The following is a 9,956-nucleotide window of genomic DNA, read 5'->3' on the forward strand; positions in this document are numbered from 1 at the left end:
ATATTAATTGGGCGTAGCAATATCAACATACTTTCTTAGCTAGCTTGGAGCTCGTCTTACACATCTTGAAAGTTGCCTTGAATGTGAGTTCTAGTCTTATGCTCCACTGGTTCCAACACTCGGGTTCTTGCTCCTGTGACTTCTTCTCATACTTGACTTCATATTATTTCTTTCTGATGTCATTGTGACTTCTTCTCATACTTGACTTCATATTATTTCTTTCTGATGTCATTATTTTTTATTATATAGCCGCATAAGACAATATTTGTTATGATTGCAAGCAAAGACATTAAATTTGGTATTTTTGCTTATAGATTATTTATCAACAAATCTGGTTTCCCTTATGACAAATTCAAACAAATAATATTTTGAACTTTAGTGATGATTCAGATATAATCTAATTTTTGAGACCATACCAATTAAACTTAACACACATTTTAATTTAAAAAAATATATATATTAAATAAAAAAAATTATTAAAAAACTATAATTTAACTTTTTGTATTGTAAAATTTTAATGAATTTACACAATTAATTTTAAAAATTATTATCCAAACCTATTTAATAACAATAATATATATTATATTTTTACACATATAATCTTAATAATCATTTTAATATAATATTTCAGTGAGAGTAGATGAATATAAATATCAATTTAATATAATATTTCATTGAGAGGAGATGAATATAAATATCAATTTAATATAATATTTCGTTGAGAGCGAATATATATTCATGTTCTTCTAAGCTATGCATAGAAGATATACTCTTTGAGTATGGATGAAACTTTTAAGGAGAGATTAAAATGAAGCTGTGATATTTAATTTTAACATTAATGAAGTTTTGGTTAAATTTTTAGTTTCTAAAAATTATGTAAATTTCATTGATATTAATTGAAAGATATTATTATTCAAATATATAAAAAAGTACAAATTTTTATTGATATGAGAAAAATTATTTCTAACTGGGTCCTCATGATTAAGAAAATTAAATGCCACAACTCTTCTCCCTTTTAAGATTGCAATAAATGATGGGAAAGAAAGAATTAATGTGTAAACAACAAATAAGATCTTCTCCCTATTAAGATTACAATAAATTACAATAAATGATGGGAAGGAAATAATTAATATGAAGAAATATGGATGTGAGAGTGTTTTTATTAATGGAAAAATAAATAATGGTTAAATATTATATTGTAATTATATTTAATATGAGTAATTTAATTGTTTGTTTTTTAATAAAATTTTGATTATATAATTTTTAGTGTTAAAAATTGTATGATATATTTGTTAATGGTGAATTATAATTTTTCATTATTTAAATTGTATTTTTGAATGTATAAAGAAATTTAATGTCTTAAAAATTTTTAAAACATTTAAATTATACAAAATTCACAACTTGTGTTTTTAAAATTACAATTAAAAAAATTAAATGCCACTACTCTTTTCCTTCTAAGATTACATTGAAGGATTTGAAAGGGAAAAAATAATATAAATAACAAATAAAGAAAAATAATAATAATAATAATAATAAGTAATTGAGAAATAAATACTAATTAAAATATTATATTAAAATTATAATTTTGTATTATCTAAAATGTATTTTAAATACATTAATAAATTAGGACTCTGAAAAACCTTACAAATTGCCAAAAAGTATCCTTTTTTAATAATAAGATGAAATCAATGTATTTAAATATATATAACTTTAAAGTATCCTTACATAATAATAAGATGAATTCAATGTATTTAATAATATTCAATAAAAATCACTAAAAAAATATTACTTTTGTCTCATATTTTATACACACACACACACACATATATATATATAACAGAAAACTCATTAATTTTTATATATTATTAATAATAATATATTAAGCAAAGTCATTAGGTAGAAATCACATAAGAGAAAATTTTAGCTAACGCATTTCGAATTAGCAAGTGTGGTTCATCATCCGGACCACATGAAGAGGTAGACCATGGCAAAGGCTTAAATAGAGAGCAATGTAGAGACATACTTTCAAGTAACAACTATATTTGAAAAATAATATTTAAATTATGATATTAATTTATTAATATATTAAAAACCAAATATTATTAAGTAACGACTATATTTAACAGCTAGTTTTTGAAAAAAATATTTAAATAAATATATCATTTTATAATTTATTAAAAATATTAATAGGTAATGGTTATATTAAATGGCTAGTTTTAGAAAAATAATGTTTAAATAAGATATTAGTTTATTAATGATTAAAAATATTAATAAGTAATGGCTATATTAATGGGCTAGTTTTTGAAAATAATATTTAAATTATGATATTAGTTTATTAATTTATTAAAAACAAATATTAATAAGTAACCGCTATATTAAACAACTAGTTTTTAAAAATAATATTTAAATTAATTTATTAACAAAATTAAAAATTAAAAATTAAAGTCAAACTCTAAAGGAGGGAAGTCAAAAATTATAAAAACTAGTGAAGACCCTAATCGAGACAAAGATCATTTGATAAATAAAATAATTTAAAAAAACAAACAAAAATATACCCAAGTATATATATATATATATATATATATATATATATATATATATATATATATATATATATATATATATCCAAAGAAAAGTAATAAATAAAACATGGTCAACAATAAAATATGGGGTTGAGGCCATTAAACAAATAACAAAAATAAATAACTGCTATATTAAACAGCTAGTTTTTGAGAAATAATATTTAAATTGATTTATTAAAAAAAAATCAAAGTCAAACTCTTAAGAAGGAAAGTCAAAAATTATAAAAACGAGTCAAGACCCTAATCCAGACAAGATCATTTGATAAATAAAATAATTAATGGAAATAAAATAAACTAATTTAAAAATAAATAATGGAAAAATAAATAAAATAAAACAAAAATATACACAAGTCTATATATATATATATATATATATATCCAAAGAAAAGTAATCAATAAATAAAACAGCGTCAACAATAAAATAAAATATGGGGCTGAGGCTCATTAAACAAATAACCAAAATACTAAAAGGAGCTAAGAACGAATAGGATGATAAAATATATAAAAAAACACGAAGGATCAAGAAAATAAACTCCAATGAAGAATAAATCAGCAACAAATACTATAAAAAGGACGTCAATACCTACATAGATAAACAAACAAATAAAATAAATCCCTAAAAGAAGCCTAAAAAACTAGGAGGATAGGAAATGGACCCAACTTCTACTAATATTCCAACCATCATCTCTATTCAAATTATTGGGTTTTTTTTTCAACTTCTAGGGCCTCCCTCAATTTACGATGATGGAAATGACTAACCCTAGCAACGACTTAGGCCTCCTCAATGCAGATGTAATGCTTAGATTTATCTACATGCTCTGCCAAAGCAGAGGAGCAAGTCTTGCTATGCTTGATGTGAGCAGCATGCTCACGAATCCTTTGATTAATCGAGTGACGAGTCTCACCAAGAGCATTGGATAACGTAAACACGATTCATATTCTTGGGGTCCACTGGGTCTTTTACAGATCTAAGGGAGCTACGGATGGTATTTAAAGGCATAAATGTGGAAGCATCTTTATTCTTCCTTAGGATCCTTGCCAGCTTGTTAGTGGTCCCTTGGATAAAAGGAAGATGAACACCAGAAATTTGATCCTTGGTATCTTTCTTAGCACTAGGACTCTTTTCAGCTTTGAGGAAAGCCTTAGTACGTTGGTGTCTACTATACCCATTATTAAAAAAAACACTTAGGAGATGTGCTTTCTCTTCATTGAGATGGTTCTTATCATAAACTCTTAAAGCTCTAGTTGCTAAGGTGTTGAGAACACCAAGATTTTGAGCTGAGAAATGATCAAAATTAGCACGAAGATATTGTTCTGTATGAGTTTTCTTATGAAATACGTGATGAGAGAAAGAGCCATTATCATTCCTTGAGAGAAAGAGGTCAAGGAAGGGTAGGCTACCATTACATTCAAATTCCATGATGAACTTTATAGAACTAGATTGATTGTTAAGATGGAAGAAAAGCAGTTCCAACTTTTCTTTACCATAAGATTACAGAAGCTTGAATACATAAAATAATAATATATTTTTATTTCTATTCATATCTCAATGAAATCAATGATTCGGATTAAATTATTTTTATAATTAGTGAAGCCTTTGAAATTTCACATTTAATATAACGTCCAATCATAATATAAGCCAACATTAATATATGCGGAAAGTTAGTATAAGGTAGTTGTATAAGTCAACATTGAGATATGCTCAAAGTTAGTATAAGGTGATTGTATATGGAGTTAATATCAACAAATATTGTTTGTAAACACTTTTGGAGTTTCGATTCTTTTAGATTTTTTTATTAGTCTTTACTTTCCCATATAGTGGCCATGACCTTGTAGTTCATTGACTCTCCATTAGTTTTCTAAGTTTTTTATTTGGTAATTTTAACCACAAATATAAATAAGAAGTTTTCCATGTTTTTTTTTATTTTAAAAAAGTTTTGGGCAAATGTTAAATATTTACTTTTTCATTAAACTCAAAGATATTTTTTTATTTTTTTCCAATTTATTTTTAATCCATTGGTTAAGCAAGCCTTGATGTGACATAATTCCTGGGTGGAGTAGCTTACAAATTATTTTAAAATGAAAAAAAAAAAGGTAATTTTGTAAATGACAATCGCATTTGTGAGTGCTAACACTATTATGCTCACACCACTAATGCTTTGCTTAAGTCTTTTATGGGAGTTGAACTAATATTGGCCCTGAATAAAATGGTTTTGCCTAAGATATTTACAATTCCATATCAAATGAGATGACGCCACATAAAGAACAGTGGTTTAGGCCAAACCGTGTATCAGATGGTTGGGTGTAGTTACCCAATGAAAGGCTAATTTTTTATTTTTTTTCTTTTACATGGTCATCCAGAATTTAATATGGACATGCATCTCAATTTGTATAGAGAAATAATGTGCTCAGAGGTGTTGAAGTAAAAATATGCGCTGAAAGACAATTGAAACCCCATAGGATTTTCATGAATTCATGTTATAATTTTGACTTTATTTACTTCTTTTATGAACTTTGGGAACTAACTACGGTACTGGAAGACCAAATAAATGTAGTGACTCAGACATGGTTAAGTTCTTGAATTTTATAAGAAAATTTTAATATATATAACTAAATAAAAGAAAATTTTAATATATATAACTAAATAAAGGAAAATCTTAATATATATAACTAAATAAAGGAAAATCTCCGCAAAATCTCCGGAGAGTTAGGTCAGTGAGATCTCTTCCGAATGAGAAAGAAGAGAAAGTAGCAACGGATGTTGTGCAGGTGAGAATAATATTGTTGTTTCTGAGGAGTTCATGAGATAGACTTGGCCAATGGAACCCTTGAAGAATCCTTGCAAGTTGGGTCTCTAAACAAGTTGGGTCTCAAAACTGGACAGGGGTCTTGAGGTTTGGAGACTAAACAATTTTGGATTCTAAACTGGACCAGGGGTCTTGAGGTTTGGAGACTAAACAATTTTGATTGAAACCTATACTGTATGGCCGAGTGGAAACTCAAGGGGAGATTGGACATCATTTCCAGCCTCACAGTTGGGAGGAGAGACTTCTTAATTGATAAGGAACAAATAAGTATATTTATAATTCGGTAATTATTAAATTGTCTTTATTTGTTTTTACAAAATAGTGGTTTTCCCGAGGAGTAAATAGAAGTGAGTGCATGTTTCCTATACATTTTAATAGACTACATGCCTTAAAAAGGAAAGTAATTGTACAGTATGATTACGATATCTAAGAATAAATTTCGAATAGTAAAGATAAGTAAGAATACATAGAAAGAATTAATAAACAATCTGTAAATTGATATAATATTGTAACTACAGAAAAATGCCACACAGTTTGCAGGAATGATTAATTATTCTTGACATAATTTTCATCAAATTCCTTTACAGAATAAATAGATGATTTAAATATAAGAAAGGAAAAGAAAATATTTAACTTAGCCTACTCTCCTGTAACAATATTTATCTCCTGCATTTTTCTTAAAAAAAAGACAGACGTATAGGAAAAGATGATTGGCTAGTCCAGGCCAAAGCTCTGGAGACCTTTGTGGACAGTCCAATAGTGAAATCCCTTTACCTCATCCCTGGGCTGCAGAGGAGACCGACAACAATGCCAGTGACCCTGCAACCAGGATGGTGTTCATATATAACGGAAAATAAATAACCCAAAAGAAATCATCGAAGAAAGGAACCTGATGGAAGCACATAAATATTGGTAGTTGTAAAATAACGACAATATATAGTCATGTAAATTAGAAAACAATAGTAAAACTAGCCTTGAAATCTAATGAGAGTATCGATTAAATTAACCTGTGGATTCATAACAAACCCTTTAGACTGCGCCTGGGTAAGGGAATTTAACAACTTATGCATTAAGAATACAAATAATCAAGACCATGAAACTCGAGAAAAATTGCAAGCATTATCATAACATATATTTGAAAAGAAAAGTTCACAACCTTCATTAACTGTGATATCAAAGGAAACCTTGAAAATATATCAATCAATAGGTAACTTTCGGTGACGATGGAGTTGTGGGCAAGCCAGCAACCACATAGTAACCCATTTCCACAAAAATCAATACGTAAGTTTTGTTGCCACATTTAAAAAAACAGAGATTGTGTCTCTAAAAGGATAAGAACCCTCTCATAAATTATAGTTATGAGCAGTGCGCCAAGGAGGTAAACTGCATAGATTTTATTTCTACATAATATTCGAGTAGAGTTCCAACCCTTAGGGTATGGAAATGAAACAAAATAATTAAACACCATACCACCCCTTTTATACCGAGAACACGGGTGAAGGAGGAACCTGTTAAGGAACAAAACCATGGCGATGTAAGAATGGTTTTGAGTAACCTTAAGAAGATAGGGGAGTCCGAGTACCTGCAATCAGGGAATTAACCGTAATTAGAACCTTGAATGATAAGGGGATTTATATACAATTATAATTTATGCCTAAGTAGAGGGTAATACCTGAAAGTCGGAGCAGAAAACCTTGACAATCATCCTGTAATGTTAGAGCGTTTGCAATTAGTTCTCCAACCTTGAAATGTAATAATAACTAAATATTTGCAATGATGGATGCAAGCATACCTGAAATCTGGAAAGAATCCACAACCTCATTGTCCTATGGAACCCTGACACCGATTTTGAGTTGGGAAGAAATCGATGCTAAGTAGGAAGAATGAAGCAAGTATTAAACCCTTTTAAAACCATCTGGTGGAAGGTGAAAACACTAAACTGGTGAGAAATAGAGAAAGCAGGCTACCTAGCGGTGCCATGAATGAGTTGCAGAGTAGAAGCCTCGGGTTGAAAAGTGAGAATGGCAGAAAGAATTGCAAACCTCGAGGTAGGGTAGTTGTTATACCAGCTCCATCTCCATCTGACCATCAGATCAAGGAGCAAACAGACGGTGGAGATGTGGGGTTTTCACATCAAATAGTATATGAAATTAATTTAATCCCTTAAGGTCCAGGTGGCTATGTATAATCCCACATATTGAACATTGATTTAACTGAAAAATTATAACCTCCTTAGGTGGAGAGCAAACCATGTACTCTTTGACCATGTGAAATAAAATAATTATGACACGTAACCATATGTCGTATGTCACATAAAATTCTAAAGTTGCTAATTAAATGAACCATAAGTTTCTTGATAATCATGCGGTTGTCATATATATATATATATGTGTGTGTTATTTATTTAACCTTGTAAGGGTGTGTAGGTGTTACAATTCGTATCAGAGCCCGGTGTTCATGGCCAAGCAAGGTAAACTAAAAGATCAGAATATTTTTACTATAAAGAAATATGTGGAGTGGAACCGAACCTCGAACAAGAGCCCATGTACCTTATAGGGAAACCAACCCACAAATGTGGGTGTTGTTAGGAGAGGAATCTCGACGGGCGAATGAAGCAATATTGGAAACAGTTAGGAAACTATGCATAGAGATGACCAACCTAAGGGCTGATAATGAAAGACTACGACAGGAACAAGAAAGGATCCTAAAAATTCTATCAGACCGACAAAGTAATCGGGGACCAAATCCTAGTGCAGGAAATGGAGACCACACAAAGACATTTCGTCATGAAGAATACAATGAGGAATCAAAAGGGGGACATAATGATGAAGAAAGAAGATCGGATAATGTCTCGTTTGGAAGAGGTCCTAAGATGCAGAAAACAAAACTTCAAGGGGAGTTCGAGAAGATAAAACCTCTAGTGTATGATGGTGAGTTTGAGGAAGATGTCGAGGCCTAGCTAATTAATATGAGTAAATATTTTGAAGTGTACGAATACGATAACAATTTGAAAGCTCACTTGGCCATTTATCAACTACAGGGAAAGGCCACCCTGTGGTGGGAGGAGGTCAAAGTTGTCAGTGGAATTGAGGAACAAGAAGTCACATGGATTGAATTTTAGAAACACTTCAAAGATAAATATTTAACAGAATGCTTCTATAATGAGAAGGAAAAAGAGTTTCATGACTTAGAGTTGGGATAGTTGATTATAGATGAGTTTATAACTAAATTTACATCCTTGTTGGGAAATGTTCCATACCTTAGGGAGGAAAAAGTGAAGATAAAATGCTTCATCAACAGCCTGCCTATTTTTATGAAGGAAAAACTGGAGTTTGACTACCCAAAAACAATGGATGAAGCCATTCGAAAGGCCCGGATTTGTTACCAATAAATAAAACAAAAAATGGAAGGTAACAAAGGGGGGCTAAACAGAAAAGGTCAAAGGAGTTCCAGAACTTTCGAGAGACAAGACCCCCCAATGTTAAAAACATGAATCATAAACTGCAGACAAAAATGGTTGGGAGGAATCAGTAGAGGATGGGACAATAAGCTGAAAACAAGCAATGAGAAGTGGAAATTCAACTAGAAGCCAATCAGCGATAGAAAACCCCTTTATAATGTTGGGTTTGCGGAGAACCTCATTATTTCAAAATTTGTCATCATAATACTCATATCGAGAAGGTTGCTAACATTCAAGAAGCTTCCAAAGTTGGGGATGTAGCCAGAAATATTCCACGGATTAATGCAGCTTTGGACGATGGCCAAGTTGAATATCAATCTAGATGATAGAAATGGAAAGTAAATTATATAAACATTTTTTTTCCATTTTAATTGTTCCAGGTGCAAGATTGAGTTACATTAGCCCAAAACTGATAGAATTATGTAACATACAGTAAATAAGATTTAAAACCCCTTGGCTAGTGCAACTGGCTACTGGAGCCAAACGAAGGGTAGCTTCTAAGGTGGTAAGTTGCTCCCTTGAGGCAGTCGGGCAATAAATTGTAGCTGATTTGAATATTCTACCTTTGGCTGCATATGATGTACTGGTTCAAATGGACTGGTTGGAGAAACATTATTCGATAGTAGAATGTAAAGAGAAAAATGTGAGCTTCCTTGGAGAGAACAGTGAAAGACAAGAAATTCAAGGAATTAAGATAGTTGTTAAATTGCGACATATCACAACTAATCAATTGGGTAGGTGCATTTAAAAAGGTTGTCAACTTTATACTGTTCAGGTAGGTTATACAAATTCTAAAGAAAAAATAACCACTCTGGGGGATGTACTAATAGTTCAAGAAGTTGTTGATGTATTACCAAAAGCAATACCTGGGCTGCCACCTAAAAGTAACATTGATTTCACCATAGAGCTAATTTCGGGTGCAACCCCAGTGTCTAGAATGCCATATCTTATGAGTGTACCTTAATTAACAGAACTTAAAATGAAACTACAAGAAATTATTGATAAGGGGTATATATGTACAAGCGTGTCACCTTAGGGTGCCCCTGTATTATTTGTACAGAAGAAGGATGGTAAAGTGTGGTTGTGCATCGATTATAGATAACTGAA

General features: G+C 30.5%; 1 long non-coding RNA gene across 1 annotated transcript; it reads right to left on the reverse strand.

The window, feature by feature from the left end:
- Positions 1–6,277: 6,277 nt before the first annotated feature.
- Positions 6,278–7,486, reverse strand: LOC149162189 (uncharacterized). Its single transcript, XR_016261538.1, has 3 exons — positions 7,182–7,486; positions 7,062–7,095; positions 6,278–6,971 (listed from the first exon to the last, which is right to left on the reverse strand). It is a non-coding gene; the product is annotated as an uncharacterized LOC149162189 (long non-coding RNA).
- Positions 7,487–9,956: the final 2,470 nt, after the last annotated feature.

The sequence above is a fragment of the Pinus tabuliformis genome, chromosome 5_2 (assembly GCF_031772625.1).
Source record: "Pinus tabuliformis cultivar Carrire ecotype Pingquan chromosome 5_2, CPIR1, whole genome shotgun sequence".
Taxonomy (NCBI): Eukaryota; Viridiplantae; Streptophyta; class Pinopsida; order Pinales; family Pinaceae; genus Pinus; species Pinus tabuliformis.